The sequence below is a fragment of the Choloepus didactylus genome, chromosome 3 (genome assembly GCF_015220235.1).
Source record: "Choloepus didactylus isolate mChoDid1 chromosome 3, mChoDid1.pri, whole genome shotgun sequence".
NCBI lineage: Eukaryota > Metazoa > Chordata > Mammalia > Pilosa > Megalonychidae > Choloepus > Choloepus didactylus.
Genome location: NC_051309.1, coordinates 89,134,969 through 89,162,400, shown reverse-complemented (window position 1 = coordinate 89,162,400; position 27,432 = coordinate 89,134,969). Strand labels below are relative to the sequence as shown.

At 39.3% G+C, this 27,432-nt stretch overlaps 1 pseudogene; it reads left to right on the top strand.

Moving 5' to 3' along the window:
• Positions 1-4,273: 4,273 nt before the first annotated feature.
• LOC119530335 lies at positions 4,274-7,830 on the top strand (annotated as a pseudogene).
• The last annotated feature ends 19,602 nt before the right edge of the window (positions 7,831-27,432 follow it).

Below are 27,432 nucleotides of genomic sequence, written 5' to 3'. Positions count from 1 at the left end.
CAAAGAAATAAAAGGCATCCAAATTGGAAAAGAAGAAGTAAAACTGTCATTGTTTGCAGATGATATGATCTTATATCTAGAAAACCCTGAGAAATTGACGATACAGCTACTAGAGCTAATAAACAAATTTAGCAAAGTAGCGGGATAGAAGATTAATGCACATAAGTCAGTAATGTTTCTATATGCTAGAAATGAACAAACTGAAGAGACACTCAAGAAAAAGATACCATTTTCAACAGCAACTAAAAAAATCAAGTACCTAGGAATAAACTTAACCAAAGATGTAAAAGACCTATACAAAGAAAACTACATAACTCTACTAAAAGAAATAGAAGGAGACCTTAAAAGATGGAAAAAAATTCCATGTTCATGGATAGGAAGGCTAAATGTCATTAAGATGTCAATTCTACCCAAACTCATCTACAGATTCAATGCAATCCCAATCAAAACTCCAACAACCTACTTTGCAGACTTGGAAAAGCTAGTTATCAAATTTCTTTGGAAAGGGAAGATGCCTCGAATTGCTAAAGACACTCTAAAAAAGAAAAACCAAGTGGGAGGACTTACACTGCCTGACTTTGAAGCTTATTATAAAGCCACAGTTGTCAAAACAGCATGGGACTGGCACAAAGATAGACATATAGATCAATGGAATCGAATTGAGAATTCAGAGATAGACCCTCAGATCTATGGCCGACTCATCTTTGATAAGGCCCCCAAAGTCAATGAACTGAGTCATAATGGTCTTTTCAACAAATGGGGCTGGGAGAGTTGGATATCCATATCCAAAAGAATGAAAGAGGACCCCTACCTCACACCCTACACAAAAATTAACTCAAAATGGACCAAAGATCTCAATATAAAAGAAAGTACCATAAAACTCCTAGAAGATAATGTAGGAAAACATCTTCAAGACCTTGTATTAGGCGGCCACTTCCTAGACTTTACACCCAAAGCACAAGCAACAAAAGAAAAAATAGATAAATGGGAACTCCTCAAGCTTAGAAGTTTCTGCACCTCAAAGGAATTTCTCAAAAAGGTAAAGAGGCAGCCAACTCAATGGGAAAAAATTTTTGGAAACCATGTATCTGACAAAAGACTGATATCTTGCATATATAAAGAAATCCTACAACTCAATGACAGTAGTACAGACAGCCCAATTATAAAATGGGCAAAAGATATGAAAAGACAGTTCTCTGAAGAGGAAATACAAATGGCCAAGAAACACATGAAAAATTGTTCAGCTTCACTAGCTATTACAGAGAGGCAAATTAAGACCACAATGAGATACCATCTCACACCGATTAGAATGTCTGCCATTAAACAAACAGGAAACTACAAATGCTGGAGGGGATGTGGAGACATTGGAACTCTTATTCATTGTTGGTGGGACTGTATAATGGTTCAGCCACTCTGGAAGTCAGTCTGGCAGTTCCTTCAAAAACTAGATATAGAGTTACCATTCAATCCAGTGATTGCACTTTTCGGTATATACCCGGAAGATCGGAAAGCAGTGACACAAACAGATATCTGTACGCCAATGTTCATAGCAGCATTATTCACAATTGCCAAGAAATGGAAACAACCTAAACGTCCTTCAACAGATGAGTGGATAAAGAAAATGTGGCATATACACACAATGGAATACTACATGGCAGTAAGAAGGAACGATCTCGTGAAACATATGACAACATGGATGAAACTTGAAGACATAATGCTGAGTGAAATAAGCCAGGCACAAAAAGAGAAATATTATATGCTACCACTAATGTGAACTTTGAAAAATGTAAAACAAATGGTTTATAATGTAGAATGTAGGGGAACTAGCAATAGAGAGCAATTAAGGAAGGGGGAACAATAATCCAAGAAGAACAGATAAGCTATTTAACGTTCTGGGGATGCCCAGGAATGACTATGGTCTGTTAGTTTCTGATGGATATAGTAGGAACAAGTTCACAGAAATGTTGCTATATTAGGTAACTTTCTTGGGGTAAAGTAGGAACAGGTTGGAAGTTAAGCAGTTATCTTAGGTTAGTTGTCTCTTTCTTACTCCCTTGTTATGGTCTCTTTGAAATGTTCTTTTATTGTATGTTTGTTTGTTTGTTTTTAATTTTTTTTTCATACAGTTGATTTAAAAAAGAAAAACAAGGAAAAAAATATGTAGTTCCTCCTTGAGGAGCCTGTGGAGAATGCAGAGGTATTGGCCTACCCCACCTCGATGGTTGCTAACATGACCACAGACATAGGGGACTGGTGGTTTGATGGGTTGAGCCCTCTACCATAGGTTTTACCCTTGTGAAGACGGTTGCTGCAAAGGAGACACTAGGCCTCCCTATAATTGTGCCTAACAGCCTCCTCCTGAATGCCTCTTTGTTGCTCAGATGTGGCCCTCTCTCTAGCTAAGCCAACTTGAAAGATGAAATCACTGCCCTCCCCACTACGTGGGATCAGACACCCAGGGGAGTGAATCTCCCCGACAACGTGAAATATGACTCCCGGAGAGGAATGTAGACCTGGTATCGTGGGACAGAGAACATCTTCTTGACCAAAAGGGGGATGTGAAAGGAAATGAAATAAGCTTCAGTGGCAGAGAGATTCCAAAAGGAGCCGAGAGGTCACTCTGGTGGGCACTCTTACGCACACTTTAGACAACCCTTTTTAGGTTCCAAAGAATTGGGGTAGCTGGTGGTGGATACCTGAAACTATCAAACTACAACCCAGAACCCATGAATCTCGAAGACAGTTGTATAAAAATGTAGCTTATGAGGGGTGACAATGGGATTGGGAAAGCCATAAGGACCACACTCCATTTTGTCTAGTTTATGGATGGATGAGTAGAAAAATAGGAGAAGGAAACAAACAGACAAAGGTACCCAGTGTTCTTTTTTACTTCAATTGCTCTTTTTCACTTTAATTATTATTCTTGTTATTTTTGTGTGTGTGCCAATGAAGGTGTCAGGGATTGATTTAGGTGATGAATGTACAACTATGTAATGGTACTGTGAACAATCGAATGTACGATTTGTTTTGTATGACTGCATGGTATGTGAATATATCTCAATAAAATGAAGATAAAAAAAAATAATAGGGGGGGAAAGGGGTATGTGATGTTTTGGGTGCTCTTTTTTATTTTTATTTGTGTTTTTTTCTCTCTTTTGGAGTAATGAGACTGTTCTAAAATTGATTGTGGTGATGAATGCCCAACTATATGATGATACTGTGAGCCATTGATTGCATATTTTGGATGGATTATATGGTGTGTGAATGTATCTCAATAAAATTGCATTTTAAAAAAAGAAATAATGTATAATATGTTATTCAGAAATATGGAGATAAATCCCAGAAAACTAAAAACAAAACCAATTAAAAGAATTAAAATTAGTTCCCCCTGCAGAGCAGGACTAAGACAGAAGGGTGGGAAAGGAAACTATTGCCTTTTGTTACAAAACCTTCTGTATTTTTTTAAATTTTTTTAACCATTTGCATGTACAATTCTAAACAAAAATAAAAATATTTTAAAAATACGTATCTAAATTTTTTTCTGGAGAAAATCTTGCAATTGTCAAGTTCCTAAGTAGTTACTATAATTTGCCGTCTTTGGCATCTTACACCATCTTCAACTTCTTTAAACCGAGATTGAATTTCTCCATGGTGCAAGGTTGAATTATTCAGCAAATGTTTTTAAGTTTGAAGGTGTACCAAATTATTAGTTTTCCTAGGGAACCCTCAAGGCTTGGTCTTTCACTATTGTAATTTTATATTCTTTTTGTTGTTGTTGGTCAAGAATTGGCAGATTTGCACTAGAAAATATTCTAAAGCCTCTGAAAGCTTCCACTATAGCTAAAGTTTCTCATATAATCCCTGGTTTTCTTTCCTGGTCACAATGAAGGGAAATTAAGAAGAATCAGGAGGCCTCCTTGAAATTGCGGAGGAGGTTCAAGATCTCTTGAGGGTCCGTGGACCCAATAACAGAGCTAAGTCCAACAGTATTACATCATCTGGGAGAGCAGCACAATGCCAGTGAAGTCAGAAACACACAGCTGAAACACCAGGTTCCTACTGAGACCAAGAGACCAAGAGACACACTAGGGCAATTATGCCTTCAACATCCTTCTCCCAAGTGCCGGGCAAGCCCATGCTATCACAGGCTTTGCAGTTTTTGCTTTAGTTTAGAGAGGAATTCTGTCATTTTATTTAATTTTGTCTACCCAGAGCCATATGATTTCTCCCTATTTCAGAAAAAGCTCATCTGCAATAAAAAAGAAGAGTAAAGATGGGAAACAGAACAGGAGTCCCAACCCTGTTCAAGTCCCCGTTCTGGTTATTTCTAAGAGCTATTTATATCCCTGCCCTCAGGCTCTCTCTCGTTTCTTATTTACTTTGTTTTGTTGGGAAAAGGAGTCAGAATTTTAAGAGAATTTCTGTTACCTGCAGCCTGTACATGGTCTTTCCCTAATGAGAGCTCCCAAATTGGACGAATAAAAGCTAGGCCTACCCACAACTCCATAGCTACTGAGTATGGAGGCAGTGTTCCTGATTCCCCCAAGAAATGGAAAGTCTTCCATCTAGTTCAAAAGGTTAGGAATTTAATCTGTAGTTAGGAGCCCCACAATAAACACACAGTTTACCCAGGGAAACAAATATCACAACCTCCTCCATGGCCCTTACTCATTATCTTAAAGCCGGAGTCTCAGTTGCAATCATCTGGGAATGTTTTTTCTCCAGATATAAATTGCCAGCATGAGTTTGAAACAGATAAGGAGCTAACTACAGAAACAGATTTCTACAGATACTAGTTTTACAAAACTAATCTTCCGCTTTACTGATAATGCTGTAAATCGTATGGTCTTTATTAATTTCCCCTGAGAGAAGTTTGGTTTGAGGTAAAACTATGTGAGCATGTTTACTTTTCTGCACTGTGCTTACTGTAAAAGAATGGGCTTCAAAATTTGGAGGATACAGAGATTTTCAGTCTTCCATTCCCAAAGCCTCAATTTGATTATTTGTATTTTGTTTCTAAGCTTTAACTAAAAAGGGATCATAAACCAAACTGATCTTTGGCATCACAATCTTTTAAGGACAGGCTATTACTTCATCTGGAGAAATGCCACAATTTCTAGGAATGTTTATAGCAATGGACTTAGAGTACAGGCAAAGGGAATTAAGATTAATTTGCGCATGACCTGATAAAAGCCTGTCCAAGAATATAAATGTTTTGCCCTCATTAGCATCTGGAAATGTTTAACTTTTCTAGGAAAATATTTATATAGCTGCTCTTCAATGGCCAATTTTCTGGTTGGAAGAATATTAATTGACAATTTCACAAAATACTGGCTCTTTGTTCAAAGAAATGATAGCTCTGGTTATTCCAAATGCTGGTTAGAGATGTGCATTGTAATACAGCATTTGACTCTAATTATTAATTTTTTAATAATGAAAAGTAAAGTGTTTTTAACTCACAGCTTTTTAAAAATTGAGCTATAGTTCACATACCATAAAATTCACCATTTTTAGGTGTACAATTCTGTCATTTTTAGTATATTCATGAAATCAGGCAACCATCACCACTAATTCTAGAACACTTTCTTTTTAGATATCCTGCACCCATCACTAGTCACTTCCCATTCTCCCCCTACCCCAAACCCCTGGCAACCACTAATTTACTTTCTAACTCACAGCTTTTTGTTTCAATCTTCTCCTGATCCATGTGCACCACCAAATCAAGTACTATATATTTTCTGGTGGAGGGGAGGCAGTACATTAGAAACCAGAGGACTAAATGAATTGCTGATGAATATAACATCCATTTACAACATTTACTTTTATTCATTCATCATTTAACAATCTCTGGTCAAACACATTTTAGCAACATAAGCGGATGCTAAACGTAGGAGTACAAACACACATTGGAGGAAACAAGACAAGAAATTAAAGCACAATACAAAATAACATGTGGATATAGCAACCACTAGCCATATTTTCCTCAAATCCAGAGTAGGAATTTTATTTGCAATAGTATAAAAATGCTTTTGGTAAATACAGATCACAGATTAGAAACAGCAGGAAGAGAATGTATCATGTTTTCCTTAGAAATGAACAGGTAATTGTAAGGGATGAATTTTTTCATGCTTGCAGTTTTCATGTGTTTCTTAAGGCTGTTATTCATAGGGAACTGGAGTTAGCAGAGGATCTTTGCTCAAGTACCAAATTCCCCTCTTTTGTAATGACTTTTTTTAAATCTATGTAAAGTATGTTGTTTACCCTCAGCTCTATCAGTTATCTATTTCTGGAAACAAACTACTCTAAAACGTAATGGCTTAAGCCAGCAATCATCTATTTTGCTCACAAATCTGCCATTAGGCAGAGCTCAGAGGGGACAGCACATCTATTCCAACCAGTGTCAGCTGCAGTAGCTCAACAGGGAGCATCCTTCAAGATGGCTGGCAATTTGGAGCTGACTGTTAATTGGGAGTTCAGTTGGGCCTGCAGCTAGGAACCTCAGTTCTTCTCCATACGGGCCTCTCAATGGGCTGCTGTATTTTCTCCAGAATAAATTTCCAGCATGAGCTCAAAATGGATAAGGATCTAACTACAGAAACAGATCTCCACAGATACCAGTTTTGCAATACTTATCCTCTCCCTTACTAAGGAAGCTGTAAATCATATGGTCCAGTATCTCAGAAGACAGGAAGTAAAAGTTGCCAGTTTCTTCAGGCCTGGTCCAGAAAGAGGTGCAGAGTCACTGCTGCCATATTCTATGACCAGGAAATTACAAAACCCAGATTCAAGGAGGGGGGACACAGACATCACCCATAGATGGAAAGTGTATCAAAGAATTTGGCAAACATGTTTTAAAACTGCCATATCAGCTTTCTTTTTTTCTTTTTTTTTTTTTCTTTTTTGGCACAGTATGTTAAGTCCACATGCCCTGTTGAAGAAATGCAGTGCAAGGAGAAAAAAAAAACACACACACATAAACATATGCCATATATCCTGCTTCAGATCTGTTAAGTGGGTTTTGAGTCAAAGTGAGAGATTTTGGAGAAGGGATAAAAGAAGGATGTCAGAGTGAAGTAAATGAATCAGAAAAAAGGAGGTAAGTCATGGACTGTATCAGAGCTTAAGCAATGGGATCCAAACCAAAAGGGGAAGTGGGAACAAAATCAATGCCTGGCTCCGAGCAGCAGCAGCTGCCACGGCCACTGAGGGGTTCCTCTGGCCAGCATTGATTACACCAGTCTACAAGCATGGAGGGATATTTCTGCTAACCTCTTCAAGGGCTTTTTTTGGCAAAAAAAGAGAAATGCTCATTCTCATGGTTGGCCTGAACACTCCAGGAAAGACTGCTCTTTTGTTCAAACAGAAACTTGGTGAAATTGTAACCATTATTCCCACTATATATTTTAATATGGAAACTGAAGAGTACAAAATCATCAAGTTCACCGCATGCAATGTGGGTGGCCAAGATAATATCCAATCTCTGTGGTGCCACTGCTTACAGGATATACAAGGTCTGATTTTGGGGTTAATAGCAATGACCAAAAGTGTGTGAACAAGGCCTGCAAAGAGCTTATGGGGACGTTGGCAGAAGATGAGCTCAAGGATGCTGTCTTACTAGTGCTCGCTAACAAGCAGGATGTTCCCAGTGCCATGAATTCTGCTGAAATCACAGATAAACTGGGATTGTCTTCTCTGTGCCACAAAAGCTGGTACATTCAGGCCACCACAGGGGCCTCTCAATGGGCTGTTGTATTTTCTCCAGATAAAAATTTCCAGCATGAGCTTAAAATGGATGAGGATCTAAGTACAGAAACAGATCTCCACAGATAAGTATTTTGCAATACTTATCTTCTCCCTTACTAAGGGGGGCCACCATGGGGGCAGACTGTGCCACCATGGGGGCGGGCTTTACAAAGTCCAATAAGGTCTGAAACCAGAAGTGAACCGAGAACATGTCCTCCTCCTTCTCTCTCCTCTCTCTATTACTTCCTCCTCCTCTCCTTCCACTCTACTCTCATGGAACAAACTGTGCTACTCCAGGGTGTAGAGTGCCAGAAGCTGCCAACACTTTTTATTGTAGAAAAGGAAAATTAACTCACTGTTTAGTACTGAGAAGGGATATCAGGTGCACTGGCACCTGAGCTTCCAGGGGTTACTGTCTTAGAAGAGCTGAATGCACCTCCTCTTGGCTTACAATCTATGCTGAGATCCATTTGGGTGGTTTGTTTTTAACCCAAACTCAGTGCACTTTTAAAAAATAGTTAAAAATAAAAGATAAGGAGGGGGGATCCAAGATGGCAGATTAGGAGAAACAGAGCGAAATTCTCCTCTGTGAAAAATGCTGGATAAAGGACAGAAAGTGCTCCAGAACAGCAGTTCCAGGGTTTAACCATCTGGGCAGGGACTTCTTTCTGCACCCATGGTGGGAGTGAGCTTGAAGAAACTGAGAGGCTGCATTTAGAGACAGGTGAGTGTTTGGCCCGGAAAGCCACCAGGAAATGGGTGGCTGGGACTGGCTGACAACATGGAGGGCAGTAGCTTTCCATGCCCTGGGCACCCTCTGCATACCTTGCGTGGGTGATAACCCTTCACAGACGTGCGGCCAAGAGCCTCGTGCAGAGACTGGCTGTTGGAACAGGCAGATGAGCATGGAAGGGGGCAGGTTTCCATGTCCCATGCAGCCATCTTTGCAGCTGGCTGGGAGACAACCCTTTACAGCCCCCTGGCCGAGAGCTTCTTGAGGGAATTTGGGATTCAGTGGGCTTGTGATCGTGTCCATTCTAACTCTATGGAATCCCATGGTGTGTATAATCTATAGGCAGGGGTGCAGCCACGGAAGTGCCAGGAGCCCTCCCCTAATCCCAGGGACCCGTAGGTGCCTGGCAGCAAGGGATTGTGGGGTATTTGAGCTGGAAGGTGAGACACACATGTCTGCAGCCCCTGAGTACTCCATCTGCAGCCCTGGGAACAGCCAGGACCACTATGTCCTGGTGTGGACTCCCTGCCAAACTGCACCCACAGGGCTGGCGGTCCACAGTGAACATGGAAAATTGGTGCACTGATTGGACCTCCACAAGGTTTGGACCCCCACTCAGTGCACAGATGAAGTTGGGGAGAATTTGCTTCAGGGTAACAGGTGGCTCAGGAGTGCCATCTGTTGGTAGGTCAGGGAAAGTACACTCCACCAAGTTGTAGGTCTGTCAAATTATAGATAAATGATCAAATAAGTCTGCATATCCTAAAAGAACCCTGTCAAGATAAGCAAATGCCAAGAAGCCAAAAACAACAGAAAATTTTAAAGCATATGAAGAAACCAGAAGATATGGACTACCCAAATGTCCAAATTAAAAAGCCAGAGAAGACACAGAACTTGGAGCAATTAATCAAAGAAGTACACACAATCATCAATATCATGGTTCAGGATATAAAGGACTTGAAGAAGACCCTAGAAGAGCATAAAGAAGAATTTGCAAGAGTAAATTAGAAAAACAAAGAATCTTATGTAAATAAAAGATACTGTTGATCAAATTAAAAAGATTCTTGAGACACATAACACCATATTTGAAGAGGTAGATGAACAAATTAGTGAATTCAAGGATAGGGTGATGGAAAATGAAAGCATAAAAGAATGAAGGGTGAAAAAAATTGAAAAAGTTTGAAATGGATCTCAGGGAAATGAGGGACAACATGAAGCGCACAAACATAAGAATCATTGGTGCTCCAGAAGGGAAAGAGAAGGGTAAAGGGGTAGGAAGAGTGTGCCAGTTTGAATGTATTATGTCCCACCAAATGCCAATTATCTTTGATGTAATCTTGTGTGGGCAGACCTATCAGTGTTAATTAGATTGTAATTCTTTGAGTCTTTCCATGGAGATAGCCCCACCCAACTGTGGGTGATGACTCTGATTGAATAATTTCCATGGAGGTGTTAGCCCACCCATTCAGGGTGGGTCTGAATTAAATTACTGGTGCACAACATAAGATCAGACAGAAGGAGCAAGCTGGTACAGCCAAGAGGGACACTTTGAAGAATGCGCAGGAGCTGAGAGAATAGCTGCAGATGAGCAACAGTTTGAAGATGGCCGTTGAAAGCAGACTTTTGCTCCAGAGAAGCTAAGAGAGGACAAACACCCCAAGAGCAGCTAAGAGTGACATTTTTGAGGAATTGCAACCTAGAGAGGAACATCCTGGGAGAAAGCCATTTTGAAACCAGAACTTTGGAGCAGATGCCAGCCACATGCCTTCCCAGCTAACAGAGGTTTTCTGGGCACCACTGGTCATCCTCCAGTGAAGATACCCGATTCTTGATGACTTACCTTGGGCACTTTATGGCCTTAAGACTGTAACTTTGTAACCAAATAAACCCCCTTTATAAAAGTCAATCCATGTATGCTGTTTTGCATTCTGACAGCATTAGCAAACTAGAACAAAGAGTATTCGACAACACTGTTCGGATGAACTTCCCAACCCTTCTAAATGACATTAATATGCAAATCAAAGGTGCCCAAAGAACTCCAAATAGAACAAATCCAAATAAACCCAATCCAAAAAATATTCTGATCAGATTGTCAAATACTGAAGAGAAAGAGAAAGTTCTGAAAGCAGCAAGAGAGAAGCAATTCACAACATACAAGATAAACATAAGAATAAATACTGACTACTCAGTAGGCACCATGGAGGCAAGAAGGTACTGGTATGACATATTTAAAATTCCAAAAGAGAAAAATTGCCAGCCAGGAATTCTTTTTCCAGAAAAGCTGTCCTTCAAAATTGAGGGAGAGCTCAAAATTTTCTATGAAAAACAAATGCTGAGAGAATTTGTTAACAAGAGATCTTCCCTACAAGAAATAATAAAGGGAACTCTACCAGCTGAGAAAAAAAAGAAAGGACACAGAGATCTGGAAAAAAGCACAGAACTGGAGAGTTTTAATAAGGGTACCTTAAAGGAAATAAGAGAGAGGGGAAAAATAAATCTGACAAATAAAAACCAAAGGATAAGATGGCTGATTCAAGAACTGCCTTCACAATGATAACATAGAATGTGAATGGATTAAACTCCCCAATTAAAAGATATAGATTGGCAGAATGGATTTAATAATATGAACCATCAATATGTTGTTTACAAGAGACTAATCTTGGACCCAGCAACACAAAGAAATTGAAAGTGAAAGCATGGAAAAAATATTCCACGCAAGCTACAGCTGAAAGAAAGCTGGGGTAGCAATACTAATTTCAGATAAAATAGACTTTAAATGCAAGGATGTCATAAGTGACAAAGAAGGACATTATATAATAAATAAAAGGAAAAATTCACCAAGAACAACTAACAATCATAAATGTTTATGCACCCAATCATTGTGCTCCAAAGTACATGAGACAAACATTGGCAAAACTGAAGGAAGCAGTAGATGTTTCCACAATGATTGTGTGAGACTTCAATACATCACTCTTTCCTATTGATAGATCAACCAGACAGAGGACCAATAAGGAAACTGAAAACCTAAACAATGTGATAAGCAAATTAGACTTAACAGACATATTTAGAGCACTACATCCCAAATTACTGGGATACACATTCTTCTCTAGTGCTCATAGAACTTTCTTCAGGATAGATGATATGCTGGGGCATAAAACAAGCCTTGATAAATTTAAAAAGATTGAAATTGTTCAAAGCACATTCTCTGATCACAATGGAATACAACTAGAAGTCAATACCATCAAAGATCTAGAACATACATAAATATCTGGAGGTTAAACAACACACTCCTAAACAATCCATGGATCAAAGAAGAAATTGAAAGAGAAATTGCTAAATATCTAGAGATGATGAAAACAAGAACACAACATATCAAAACTTATGGAATGCAGCAAAGGTGGAATAGAGGGGAAACTTATAGCTCTAAATGCATACATTAAAAAGGAAGAAAGAGCAAAAATCAAAGAACTAATGGAACAACTGAAGAAGCTAGAAAATGCTCAGCAAATTAACCCTAAAGCAAGTAGAACAAACAGCAAGGATTAAAGCAGAAATAAATGATACACTGAACAAAAAAAAAAAAAATAGAGAATAAATGAAACCAAAAGTTGGTTCTTGGAGAAGATCAACAAGATTGACAAACCCTTAGCTAGACTGACAAAGTGAAAAAGAGAGAAGACCCAAATAACAAAACAATAAATGAGAGGAGGGACATTACTGCAGATCCCAAAGAAATTTAAAAACTCATAAGAGGATGCTATGAACAACTGTATGCCAACAAACTAGATAACTTAGAGGAAATGGATAATTTCCTGCATATACATGAACAACCTAGGCTGACCAGAGAAGACATGCAAGATCTCAAGAAACCAATCACAAGCAAAGAGATTCAATCAGTCATCAAAAGGATATGGACCAGCCAAAGGAACAAATTAACACTTCAACTGAGATACAGGAGTTGAAACAACCAATTAAAGATCTTCAAACAAATCTTCTAATTCAAATCAACAAGCTGAAGGAAAATGTGGCAAAGGAGATGAAGGATATAAAGAAGATACTGGGGGAACATGAAGAACTCATACACTTGAAAAAACAAATGACAGAATTTGTGGAAATGAAAGGCACAATAGAAAAAATGAAAAACACAATGGAGAGATACAAGAGCAGCTTTGAAGAGGCAGAAGAAAGAATCAGTGAACTAGAAGACAGGACATCTGAAATCCTACACACCAAAGAACAGATAGGGAAAAGAAAGGAAAAATATAAACAGTGTCTCAGGGAAGTGAATGACAACATAAAGCACATGCATATACATGTTATAGGTGTCCCAGAAGGAGAAGGGAAAGGGGACAGAAAGAATAATGGAGGAAACAATCAGGCAAAATTTCACAACTACTATGAAAGACATAAAATTACAAGTCCAAGAAGCACAATGTAAGCAAAACAGAATAGATCCAAATACTTACTCCAAGACATTTACTAATCAGATTTTCAAATATCAAAAACAAAGAGAGAATTATGAAAGCAGCAAGAGAAAAGCAATCCATCACATACATGGGAAGCTCAATAAGACCAAGTGCAGATCTCTTAGCAGAAACCATGGAGGTGAGAAGGCAGTAGTATGATATATTTAAGATACTGAAACAGAAAAACTGCCAATCAAGAATTCAGAAAAATTTCTGAATTTGGAAACACTTCCTTCAAAAATGAGGGACTGTTTAAAATATTTACAGATAAACAGACACCAAGAGAGTTCATGAACAACAGATCTGCTCTACAAGAAATACTAAAGGGAATGCTACAGGCAAATAGGAATAGACAGGTGAGAGAGGTTTGGAGAAAAGGGTAGAAATGAAGAATATTGGTAAAGGTAACTAATAGGATAAAAAGAAAAAATTAAGATATGACATATAAAACCCAAAAGACAAAATGGTAGAAGTACTGCCTTTGCAATAATAACATTAACTGTTGATGGATTAAACCCCCCCCCAATCAAAACACATAGATTAGCAGAATGGATTAAAAAAAAAAAAAAAAAACAAGATCCATCTATATGCTCTCTACAAGAGACTCACTTTAAACACAAGGACAAAAACAGGTTGAAAGTGAAAGGCTGTAAAAAGACATTTCATGCAAACAACAACCAGAAAAGAGCAGGGGTAGCTATACTAATATCAGACAAATGACTTCAAGTGTAAAACAATGAAAGGAGACAAAGAAGGACACTATGTACTAATAAGAGGGACAATTCATCAAGAAGAAATAACAATCATAAATATCTGCACCAAGCCAGAATGCCCCAAAATACATGAAGCAAGCATTGACAACACTGAAGGGAGAAGTAGAAACCTCTACAATAATAGTTGGAGACTTCAATACACCTGTCTCATCAATGGATGGAACACCTAGACAGAGGATCAACAAAGAAACAGAGATTTTGAATAATTTCATAAATGAAATAGACTTAACAGATATTTACAGAATATTGCACCCAACAACAAGATACACATTTTTCTCAAGCACTCATGCATCATTCTCCAGGATAGATCACATGTTGAGTCACAAAGCAGGTCTCAATAATTTAAAAAGATCAAAATAATACAAAATACTTTCTTGGATCATAATGAAATGAAGTTGGAAATCAGTAACAGGTGGAAGGTTGGAAAATTCACAAAAAGATGGAGGATGAACAACATACTTGTGCTGGTTTGGGTGTATTGTGTTCCCCAAAATGCCATGTTCTTTAATGCAATCTTGTGGGAGCAGATGTATTAGTGTTGATTAGGTTGGAATCCTTTGAGTGTTTCCATGGAGATGTGACTCAATGAGCTGTGGTGAAATGTTGATTATTTCCATGGAGATATGGACCACGCCCATTCAGGGTGAGTCTTGATTTAATCACTGGAGTCCTATAAAGGAGCTCACAAACAGAAGGACCTCGGAGCAGATTGGTGGAGTGCACTTTCCCTAACTTACCAGCAGATGGTGCCCCTGAGCCACCTATTACTCTCAAGCCAGTTCTCCCCAACTTCGTCTATGCAGTGAGTGGGTGTCCAAAGCTTGTGGGGGTCCAATCGGTGCACCAAATTTGCATGTGAAGTTGGTGCAGCCAGCCAGACCTGAAGGTGGGGAGTCTGCCCTGTGCAGTTAGGGAGGGAAGGTGGCTTTAAAACTCAACTCTCCCAGCCATTCCTGGAGACTTAAAACTGTTGCAGGAATCCAACCCTTTGGCTCAGACTCCCCACAGTCTCTCTCTGCCGTGAGCCCACAAGTCCCTGGGATTGGTGTAGGGCCCTTGGGACTTCTGTGCAGGACCCACCTCCAAGCTGTACACTCTGCGGGCCTCCACAGAGGGAAGACTGCGCAATGTCACAGATGAGCGGAATCCCCAAGGGTAGCTCTGGGCCATGTCGCCATGCAGGGGCATTCCCAGCCCACTGAAAAGATGGCTGTACAGGAACCCTACAGTCGATTTGTTCAAACACCACAATTGCATGGAACTTTGAATAGGAAGTGAGATACGGTAGGTTAGTATAGGCTGGAGTGAAATAGTGACACATCCTAGAGTAATTTGGGCAGATAATAAAAAATATATTTACAGCCTCCCCCTCCCCAGCCCCGAGGATCTGGGGGAAGGTGTGGATGTGTTGGACATCCTCACCTGGACTGGTGTTGATGTTGTCACAAACATTGGGACTGGCGGTTTGATGTGCTGAGCCCTTGAGCATGGGACTTGCCCTTATGAAGCTCATTACCACAAAGGAGAGTCTAAACTTGCATGTAATGGTGCCTAAGAGTCTCCCCCTGAGTACCTCTTTGTTGCTCAGATGTGGCCCTCTCTCTCTCTAACCGAGCCATCTCGACAGGTGAACTCACTGCCCTCCCCCCTACATGGGACCCGACTCCCAGGGGTGTAAATCTCTCTGGCAATGCAGAATATGACTCCCGGGGATGAATGTGGACCTGGCATCGTGGGACTGAGAGTATCTTCTTGACCAAAAGGGGGATGCAAAATGAGACGAAATAGTTTCAGTGGCTGAGAGATTTCAAATGGAGTCGAGAGGTCACTCTGGTGGATATTCTTATGCACTATATAGATAACACCTCTTAGGCTTTAATGTATTGGAATAGGTAGAAGTAAATACCTGAAACTACCAAACTCCAACCCAGCAGTCTGGACTCCTGAAGACAATTATATAATAATGTAGATTACAAGGGGTGACAGTGTGATTGTGAAGACCTTGTGGATCACACCCCCTTTATCTAGTGTATGGATGAGTGGAGGAGTGGGGATAAAAACTAAAGGACAAATGGGGTGGGATGGGGGGATGATTTGGGTGTTCTTTTTTCACTTTTATTTTTTATTCTTGTCCTGGTTCTTTCTGATGTAAGGAAAATGTTCAGAGATAGATTGTGGTGATGAACGCATAACTATGTTATCATACTGTGGACAGTGGATTGTATACCATGGATGATTGTATGGTGTGTGAATGTATTTCAATAAAACTGAATTTAATTTAAAAAAAAAAAAAAGACGGCTGTACAGGGCATGGTAACTTCCCACTTCTGCAGACCTCTGCCTTCCCAGCCCCAGGACAATCAGCTGAGAGTGTGCGAATGGCTATCATCCATGCCAGACACTGAGGTGGGTGCCCAGGGTGTGGAAAGCACTTCCCACTGCACTTGACTGCGTGGCTTTTGCTGCTGGATCTGCAGCCACTTTGGAGGTTTTTAAACTAACTTGCCTCCAAACGCCGACCCGTTTTCTCCCCACCACAGCATGGCTGCCATTTCCCCAGCAGCTTCACTCACTAGTTTCTGATTGCAGACCCTCAGTTTCACCAAGTGCACAGTCACTGTGGACATAGCAGACCTTGCCCAGCCAGTACAACCCTGGAACTAGTATTCTGGAGCTCTTTCTGTCCTTTACCTAGTGTTCTTCATGGAGAAGTATTCTGCTCTGTCTGTCCTAATCCACCATCTTGGATCCTCTCAAATTTAATATTTGAAAGGACTTGTGGGGCTCCTTTTTAATTTGCTATTTTTCATGTATTTTTTCCCTCTGAATATGGTGTCTTGTGTGTGAAAAACAAATATGAGAAACAAAGTTCATTTACATTTTAAACTTTCAATGTTTATATTCACTTGGATACATTAAAATATGTTTTGTTTCAAAAGTAAACTGGATTGCTTTGAATAAAATATCATGCAATGTTAAAAAAAGAATAGAAGACTTCAACAAACCAATCACAAGAGATTGAAACAGTCATCAAAAAACTCCCCAAAAAGGAAAATCCAGGACCAGATGGCTTCACGTATGAATTTTACCAATCATTCAAGAAAGAATTAATACCAATTCCACTCAAATTCTTTTAAAATATTGAAGAAGAGGGAAAGCTACCTAACTCATTCTATGAAGCCAACATCACCCTAATACCAAAGCCAGACAAAGATATGACAAGAAAAAGTTACAGACCAATCTCTTTAATGAATATAAATGCAAAAATCTTTAACAAAATACTTGCAGAGGAGGCGGGGCAAGATGGCAGACTGGTGAGCTGTAAGTTTTAGTTACTCCTCTAGGAAAGTAGGTAGAAAGCCAGGAACTGCGTGGACTGGACACCACAGAGCAATCTGTCTTTGGGCATACTTCATACAACACTCATGAAAACGTGGAACTGCTGAGATCAGCGAAATCTGTAAGTTTTTGCGGCCAGGGGACCCGCGCCCCTCCCTGCCAGGCTCAGTCCCGTGGGAGGAGGGGCTGTCAGCTCCGGGAAGGAGAAGGGAGAAGTGCAGTGGCTGCTCTTATCGGAAACTCATTCTACTGATTCAAACTCCAACCATAGATAGACTGAGACCAGACACCAGAGACTCTGAGAGCAGCCAGCCCAGCAGAGAGGAGACAGGCATAGAAAAAAAACAACACGAAAAACTCCAAAATAAAAGCGGAAGATTTTTGGAGTTCTGGTGAACATAGAAGGGGGAAGGGCAGAGCTCAAGCCCGAGCTCAGGCCCTGAGGCGCATATGCAAATCCCGAAGAAAAGCTGATCTCTCTGCCCTGTGGACCTTTCCTTAATGACCCTGGTTGCTTCGTCTATTAGCATTTCAATAACCCATTAGATCTCTGAGGAGGGCCGTTTTTTTTTTTTTTTTTTTAAATCCTTTTTTCTTTTTCTAAAACAATTACTCTAAGAAGCCCAATACAGAAAGCCTCAAAGAATGGCAATTTGGGCACGTCAAGTCAAGAGCAGAACTAAGAGAGCTCTGAGACAAAAGGCAATAATCCAGTGGCTGAGAAAATTCACTAAACAACACAACTTCCCAAGAAAAGGGGGGTGTCCGCTCACAGCCACCATCCTGGTGGACAGGAAACACTCCTGCCCATCGCCAGCCCCATAGCCCAGAGCTGCCCCAGACAACCCAGTGTGACGGAAGTGCTTCAAATAACAGGCACACACCACAAAACTGGGCGTGGACATTAGCCTTCCCTGCAACCTCAGCTGAATGTCCCAGAGCTGGGAAGGTGGAGCAGTGTGAATTAACAAAGCCCCATTCAGCCATCATTTGAGCAGACTGGGAGCCTCCCTACACAGCCCAGCAGCCCAGAACTGCCCTGGGGGGACAGCACTCACCTGTGACATAGCACAGTCATCCCTCAACAGAGGACCCGGGGTGCACAGCCTGGAAGAGGGGCCCACTTGCAAGTCTCAGGAGCCATACGCCAATACCAAAGACTTGTGGGTCAGTGGCAGAGACAAACTGTGGCAGGACTGAACTGAAGGATTAGACTATTGCAGCAGCTTTAAAACTCTAGGATCATCAGGGAGATTTGATTGTTAGGGCCACCCCCTCTCCCCGACTGCCCAGAAACACGCCCCACATACAGGGCAGGCAACACCAACTACACACGCAAGCTTGGTACACCAATTGGGCCCCACAAGACTCACTCCCCCACTCACCAAAAAGGCTAAGCAGGGGAGAACTGGCTTGTGGAGAACAGGTGGCTCGTGGACGCCACCTGCTGGTTAGTTAGAGAAAGTGTACTCCACGAAGCTGTAGATCTGATAAATTAGAGATAAGGACTTCAGTACGTCTACAAACCCTAAAAGAACCCTATCAAGTTCAGCAAATGCCACGAGGCCAAAAACAACAGAAAATTATAAAGCATATGAAAAAACCAGACGATATGGATAACCCAAGCCCAAGCACCCAAATCAAAAGACCAGAAGAGACACAGCACCTAGAGCAGCTACTCAAAGAACTAAAGATGAACAATGAGACCATAGTACGGGATATGAAGGAAATCAAGAAGACCCTAGAAGAGCATAAAGAAGACATTGCAAGACTAAATAAAAAAAATGGATGATCTTATGGAAATTAAAGAAACTGTTGACCAAATTAAAAAGATTCTGGACACTCATAGTACAAGACTAGAGGAAGTTGAACAACGAATCAGTGACCTGGAAGATGACAGAATGGAAAATGAAAGCATAAAAGAAAGAATGGGGAAAAAAATTGAAAAACTCGAAATGGACCTCAGGGATATGATAGATAATATGAAACGTCCAAATATAAGACTCATTGGTGTCCCAGAAGGGGAAGAAAAGGGTAAAGGTCTAGGAAGAGTATTCAAAGAAATTGTTGGGGAAAACTTCCCAAATCTTCTAAACAACATAAATACACAAATCATAAATGCTCAGCGAACTCCAAATAGAATAAATCCAAAAAAACCCACTCCGAGACATATACTGATCACACTGTCAAACATAGAAGAGAAGGAGCAAGTTCTGAAAGCAGCAAGAGAAAAGCAATTCACCACATACAAAGGAAACAGCATAAGACTAAGTAGTGACTACTCAGCAGCCACCATGGAGGCAAGAAGGCAGTGGCACGATATATTTAAAATTCTGAGTGAGAGGAATTTCCAGCCAAGAATACTTTATCCAGCAAAGCTCTCCTTCAAATTTGAGGGAGAGCTTAAATTTTTCACAGACAAAGAAATGCTGAGAGAATTTGCTAACAAGAGACCTGCCCTACTGGAGATACTAAAGGGAGCCCTACAGACAGAGAAACAAAGACAGGACAGAGAGACTTGGAGAAAGGTTCAGTACTAAAGAGATTCGGTATGGGTACAATAAAGGATATTAATAGAGAGAGGGAAAAATATGGCAAACATAAACCAAAGGATAAGATGGCCGATCAAGAAATGCCTTCACGGTTTTAACGTTGAATGTAAATGGATTAAACTCCCCAATTAAAAGATATAGATTCGCAGAATGGATCAAAAAAAATGAACCATCAATATGTTGCATACAAGAGACTCATCTTAGACACAGGGACACAAAGAAACTGAAAGTGAAAGGATGGAAAAAAATATTTCATGCAAGCTACAGCCAAAAGAAAGCAGGTGTAGCAATATTAATCTCAGATAAAATAGACTTCAAATGCAGGGATGTTTTGAGAGACAAAGAAGGCCACTACATACTAATAAAAGGGGCAATTCAGCAAGAAGAAATAACAATCGTAAATGTCTATGCACCCAATCAAGGTGCCACAAAATACATGAGAGAAACACTGGCAAAACTAAAGGAAGCAATTGATGTTTCCACAATAATTGTGGGAGACTTCAACACATCACTCTCTCCTATAGATAGATCAACCAGACAGAAGACCAATAAGGAAATTGAAAACCTAAACAATCTGATAAATGAATTAGATTTAACAGACATCCACAGGACATTACATCCCAAATCACCAGGATACACATACTTTTCTAGTGCTCACGGAACTTTCTCCAGAATAGATCATATGCTGGGACATAAAACAAGCCTCAATAAATTTAAAAAGATTGAAATTATTCAAAGCACATTCTCTGACCACAATGGAATACAATTAGAAGTCAATAACCATCAGAGACTTAGAAAACTCACAAATACCTGGAGGTTAAACAACACACTCCTAAACAATCAGTGGGTTAAAGAAGAAATAGCAAGAGAAATTGCTAAATATATAGAGACGAATGAAAATGAGAACACAACATACCAAAACCTATGGGATGCAGCAAAAGCAGTGCTAAGGGGGAAATTTATAGCACTAAACGCATATATTAAAAAGGAAGAAAGAGCCAAAATCAAAGAACTAATGGATCAACTGAAGAAGCTAGAAAATGAACAGCAAACCAATCCCAAACCAAGTAGAAGAAAAGAAATAACAAGGATTAAAGCAGAAATAAATGACATAGAGAACAAAAAAACAATAGAGAGGATAAATATCACCAAAAGTTGGTTCTTTGAGAAGATCAACAAGATTGACAAGCCCCTAGCTAGACTGACAAAATCAAAAAGAGAGAAGACCCATATAAACAAAATAATGAATGAAAAAGGTGACATAACTGCAGATCCTGAAGAAATTAAAAAAATTATAAGAGGATATTATGAACAACTGTATGGCAACAAACTGGATAACATAGAAGAAATGGACAATTTCCTGGAAACATATGAACAACCTAGACTGACCAGAGAAGAAATAGAAGACCTCAACCAACCCATCACAAGCAAAGAGATCCAATCAGTCATCAAAAATCTTCCCACAAATAAATGCCCAGGGCCAGATGGCTTCACAGGGGAATTCTACCAAACTTTCCAGAAAGAACTGACACCAATCTTACTCAAACTCTTTCAAAACATTGAAAAAAATGGAACACTACCTAACTCATTTTATGAAGCTAACATCAATCTAATACCAAAACCAGGCAAAGATGCTACAAAAAAGGAAAACTACCGGCCAATCTCCCTAATGAATATAGATGCAAAAATCCTCAACAAAATACTTGCAAATCGAATCCAAAGACACATTAAAAAAATCATACACCATGACCAAGTGGGGTTCATTCCAGGCATGCAAGGATGGTTCAACATAAGAAAAACAATCAATGTATTACAACACATTAACAAGTCAAAAGGGAAAAATCAATTGATCATCGCAATAGATGCTGAAAAAGCATTTGACAAAATCCAACATCCCTTTTTGATAAAAACACTTCAAAAGGTAGGAATTGAAGGAAACTTCCTCAACATGATAAAGAGCATATATGAAAAACCCACAGCCAGCATAGTACTCAATGGTGAGAGACTGAAAGCCTTCCCTCTAAGATCAGGAACAAGACAAGGATGCCCGCTGTCACCACTGTTATTCAACATTGTGCTGGAAGTGCTAGCCAGGGCAATCCGGCAAGACAAAGAAATAAAAGGCATCCAAATTGGAAAAGAAGAAGTAAAACTGTCATTGTTTGCAGATGATATGATCTTATATCTAGAAAACCCTGAGAAATCGACGATACACCTACTAGAGCTAATAAACAAATTTAGCAAAGTAGCGGGATACAAGATTAATGCACATAAGTCAGTAATGTTTCTATATGCTAGAAATGAACAAACGGAAGTGACACTCAAGAAAAAGATACCATTTTCAATAGCAACTAAAAAAATCAAGTACCTAGGAATAAACTTAACCAAAGATGTAAAAGACCTATACAAAGAAAACTACATAACTCTACTAAAAGAAATAGAAGGGGACCTTAAAAGATGGAAAAATATTCCATGTTCATGGATAGGAAGGCTAAATGTCATTAAGATGTCAATTCTACCCAAACTCATCTACAGATTCAATGCAATCCCAATCAAACTTCCAACAACCTACTTTGCAGACTTGGAAAAGCTAGTTATCAAATTTATTTGGAAAGGGAAGATGCCTCGAATTGCTAAAGACACTCTAAAAAAGAAAAACGAAGTGGGAGGACTTACACTCCCTGACTTTGAAGCTTATTATAAAGCCACAGTTGCCAAAACAGCATGGTACTGGCACAAAGATAGACATATAGATCAATGGAATCGAATTGAGAATTCAGAGATAGACCCTCAGATCTATGGCCGACTGATCTTTGATAAGGCCCCCAAAGTCACCGAACTGAGCCATAATGGTCTTTTCAACAAATGGGGCTGGGAGAGTTGGATATCCATATCCAAAAGAATGAAAGAGGACCCCTACCTCACCCCCTACACAAAAATTAACTCAAAATGGACCAAAGATCTCAATATAAAAGAAAGTACCATAAAACTTCTAGAAGATAATGTAGGAAAACATCTTCAAGACCTTGTATTAGGAGGCCACTTCCTAGACTTTACACCCAAAGCACAAGCAACAAAAGAGAAAATAGATAAATGGGAACTCCTCAAGCTTAGAAGTTTCTGCACCTCAAAGGAATTTCTCAAAAACGTAAAGAGGCAGCCAACTCAATGGGAAAAAATTTTTGGAAACCATGTATCTGACAAAAGACTGATATCTTGCATATACAAAGAAATCCTACAACTCAATGACAATAGTACAGACAGCCCAATTATAAAATGGGCAAAAGATATGAAAAGACAGTTCTCTGAAGAGGAAATACAAATGGCCAAGAAACACATGAAAAAATGTTCAGCTTCACTAGCTATTAGAGAGATGCAAATTAAGACCACAATGAGATACCATCTAACACCGATTAGAGTGGCTGCCATTAAACAAACAGGAAACTACAAATGCTGGTGGGGATGTGGAGAAATTGGAACACTTATTCATTGTTGGTGGGACTGTATAATGGTTCAGCCACTCTGGAAGTCAGTCTGGCAGTTCCTTAGAAAACTAGATATAGAGCTACCATTCGATCCAGCGATTGCACTTCTCGGTATATACCCGGAAGATCGGAAAGCAGTGACACGAACAGATATCTGCACGCCAATGTTCATAGCAGCATTATTCACAATTGCCAAGAGATGGAAACAACCCAAATGTCCTTCAACAGATGAGTGGATAAATAAAATGTGGTATATACACACGATGGAATACTACGCGGCAGTAAGAAGGAACGATCTGGTGAAACATATGACAACATGGATGAACCTTGAAGACATAATGCTGAGCGAAATAAGCCAGGCACAAAAAGAGAAATATTATATGCTACCACTAATGTGAACTTTGAAAAATGTAAAACAAATGGTTTATAATGTAGAATGTAGGGGAACTAGCAGTAGAGAGCAATTAAGGAAGGGGGAACAATAATCCAAGAAGAACAGATAAGCTATTTAACGTTCTGGGGATGCCCAGAAATGACTATGGTCTGTTAATTTCTGATGGATGTAGTAGGAACAAGTTCACTGAAATGTTGCTATATTATGTAACTTTCTTGGGGTAAAGTAGGAACATGTTGGAAGTTAAGCAGTTATCTTAGGTTAGTTGTCTTTTTCTTACTCCCTTGTTATGGTCTCTTTGAAATGTTCTTTTATTGTATGTTTGTTTTCTTTTAACTTTTTTTTTCATACAGTTGATTTAAAAAAGAAGGGAAAGTTAAAAAAAAAAAAAAAAGAAAAAAGACAAACAAGGAAAAAAAAAAAAAGATGTAGTGCCCCCTTGAGGAGCCTGTGGAGAATGCAGGGGTATTCGCCTACCCCACCTCCATGGTTGCTAACATGACCACAGACATAGGGGACTGGTGGTTTGATGGGTTGAGCCCTCTACCATAAGTTTTACCCTTGGGAAGACGGTTGCTGCAAAGGAGAGGCTAGGCCTCCCTATATTTGTGCCTAAGAGTCTCCTCCTGAATGCCTCTTTGTTGCTCAGATGTGGCCCTCTCTCTCTGGCTAAGCCAACTTGAAAGGTGAAATCACTGCCCTCCCCCCTACGTGGGATCAGACACCCAGGGGAGTGAATCTCCCTGGCAACGTGGAATATGACTCCCGGAGAGGAATGTAGACCCGGCATCGTGGGATGGAGAACATCTTCTTGACCAAAAGGGGGATGTGAAAGGAAATGAAATAAGCTTCAGTGGCAGAGAGATTCCAAAACGAGCCGAGAGATCACTCTGGTGGGCACTCTTACGCACACTTTAGACAACCCTTTTTAGGTTCTAAAGAATTGGGGTAGCTGGTGGTGGATACCTGAAACTATTAAACTACAACCCAGAACCCATGAATCTCGAAGACAGTTGCATAAAAATGTAGCTTACGAGGGGTGACAATGGGATTGGGAATGCCATAAGGACCACACTCCACTTTGTCTAGTTTATGGATGGATGTGTAGAAAAGTAGGGGAAGGAAACAAACAGACAAAGGTACCCAGTGTTCTTTTTTACTTCAATTGCTCTTTTTCACTCTAATTATTATTCTTGTTATTTTTGTGTGTGTGCTAATGAAGGTGTCAGGGATTGATTTAGGTGATGAATGTACAACTATGTAATGGTACTGTAAACAATCGAAAGTACAATTTGTTTTGTATGACTGCGTGGTATGTGAATATATCTCAATAAAATGATGATTAAAAAAAAAAAAAATACTTGCAAATCAAATCCAGCAACACATTAAACTAATTATACACCATGACCAAGTGGGTTTTATTCTAGGTATGCAAGGATGTTTCAACACAAGAAAACCAATTAATGTAATACACCACATCAATAAATCAAAGGGGAAAAACCACATGATCATCTCGATTGATTGCAAAAAGGCATTTGACAAAATTCAACATCCCTTCTTGAAGAAAACACTTCAAAGGATAGGTATAGAAGGAAACTTTCTCAAGTTGATAAAGGGAATACATGAAAAACCCGCAGCTAACATTATACTCAATGGGGAGGGACTAAAAGTTTTACCTCTAAGATCAAGAAAAAGACAAGGATGCCCACTGTCACCATTGTTACTCAGCATTGCGCTGGAAGTTCTAGCTACAGAAATTAGGCAAGAAAAAAGTAAAAGGTGCCCCAATTGGAAAGGAAGAAGTAAAACTTTAACTGCATATGGATGGCATGATCCTATATGCAGAAAATCCTGAAAAATCTACAGCAAAGCTAATAAAGGAGTATAGCAAAGTGGCAAAATACAAGATCAACATACAAAAATCAGTAGTATTTCTACACACTAGTAAGGACCAATTTGAAGAGGAAATCAAGAGAAAAAATCCCATTTACAATAGCAGCCAAAAGAATCGAATATTTAGGAATAAATCTAACCAAGGACATAAAAGACCTTTACATAGAAAACTACAAAAAGTTGCTAAAAGAAATCAAGGAAGACCTAAATAAATGGAAGGACATACAATTTTCGTAGATTGGAAGACTAAAAATAGTTAAGATGTCAATACTACCCAAAATGATTTATACATTCAAGGCAATACCAATTAATCCCAACAACTTACTTTGCAAAAGTAGAAAAACCAATAATCAAATTTATTTGGAAGGACAGGGTGTCATGAACAGCTAAAAATGTCTTGATAAAGAAAAATGAAGTGGGAGGTCTCACATTACCTGACTTTAAAGCATATTACAAAGCTACAGTGAACAAAAAAGCATGGTACTGGCATAAATATAGATGTACTGATCAGGGGAATCAAATTGTGTATTCAGAGGTGGACCCCTCATCTATGGACAATTGATCTTAGATAAGGCAGTCAAGTCCGCTCAGCTGAAACAGAGCAGCCTGTTCAACAAATGGTGCTCAGAGAACTGGATATCCATTTCTAAATGAATGAAAGAGGACTCCTTATCTCACACCTTGTATAAAAATTAACTCAAAATGGATGAAAGACCTTAACATTAGAGTTAAGACTATAAGACATTTAGAAGAAAATTTAGGGAACTATCTTGAGGATCTTATGATAGGAGATGGTTTCCTAGACCTTATAACCAAAGTGCAAGCAATGAAAGAAGAAATAGAAAATGGGATCCCCTCAAAATTGAACACTTTTGTACAACAAAGTACTTTGTCAGGAAAGTAAAAATGCAGCCTACACAATGGGAGACAATATTTGGAAACCACATATCAGATATGGGTTTAATATCCAGAATATATAAAGTGATACTACAATTCAACAACAAAAAAACAAACAACCCAATTTTAAAATGGGCAAAAGACATGGATAGAAACTTTTCCAAAAAGGAAATACAAATGGCTCAAAAGCATATGAAAAGATGTTCAACTTCACCAGCTATTAGGGAAATACAAATCAAAACCACAAAGAGAATGGCCATTACAAAAACAAAAAACAATAACAACAAAAAACAAACCAGAAAACTACAAGTGCCAAAGAGGATGTGGAAAAGTAGGTACACTCATTCACTGTTGGTGGGAATGTAGAAGGGTACAACCATCTGGAAGGCCCTTTGGCAGTGCCTCAGGAAGCGAAGTATAGAATTGCTGTATGATCTTCATTTCCATTACCTCATTCTTTCCACACCATGACCCTTGAATGTAGGAAATTTCATTTGTTTTTGGTTTCTTCTTCCAGTATTTCTTTTAAAAAAAAATTATTGTGAAATATATTCAGAAAAGTGACAAAGTTCAAAATACAGTTTAACAGATAGTTATAGAATGAATTTCAAAATATAGTATGGGTTACAGTTCCACAATTTCAGGTGTTTCCCTCTGCCTATTCGAATATGCTAGAAACTAAAAAGAAATATCAATATAATGATTCAGTAGTCATAATCATTTGTTAAATCCTAACTTCTCTGTTATAACTCCTTCCCCTCATCTGATCATTTTCTCAATCTTCAGGGATATTTGGGCAATGACCATTCTCACTTCTTCATGTTGAAAAGGGGTGGCAACATTATGGGATAGGGGAATACAACTGGTTGATGTTCTAGGTGAGACTGCTACCTCTAAATTTCAGGGCTTATCTGGCATAGGAACAATCTGGAGGTTTTAAGTTTCTGGAAAATAAACTTAGTAAGTAAAATTTTACTTCATTCAGCTTGGGTCTTGATTTAATTACTGGAGCTTAACAAAAGCTCAGAAACAGAAGGACTTCAGAGCAGCTAAGAATGACATTTTGGAGAGCAACTGAAACTGACATTTTGTAGAAGAGCTGCAGCCAAGAGAGACACTTTGAAGAACACACAGAAGCTGAGAGTGGAGCTGGAACA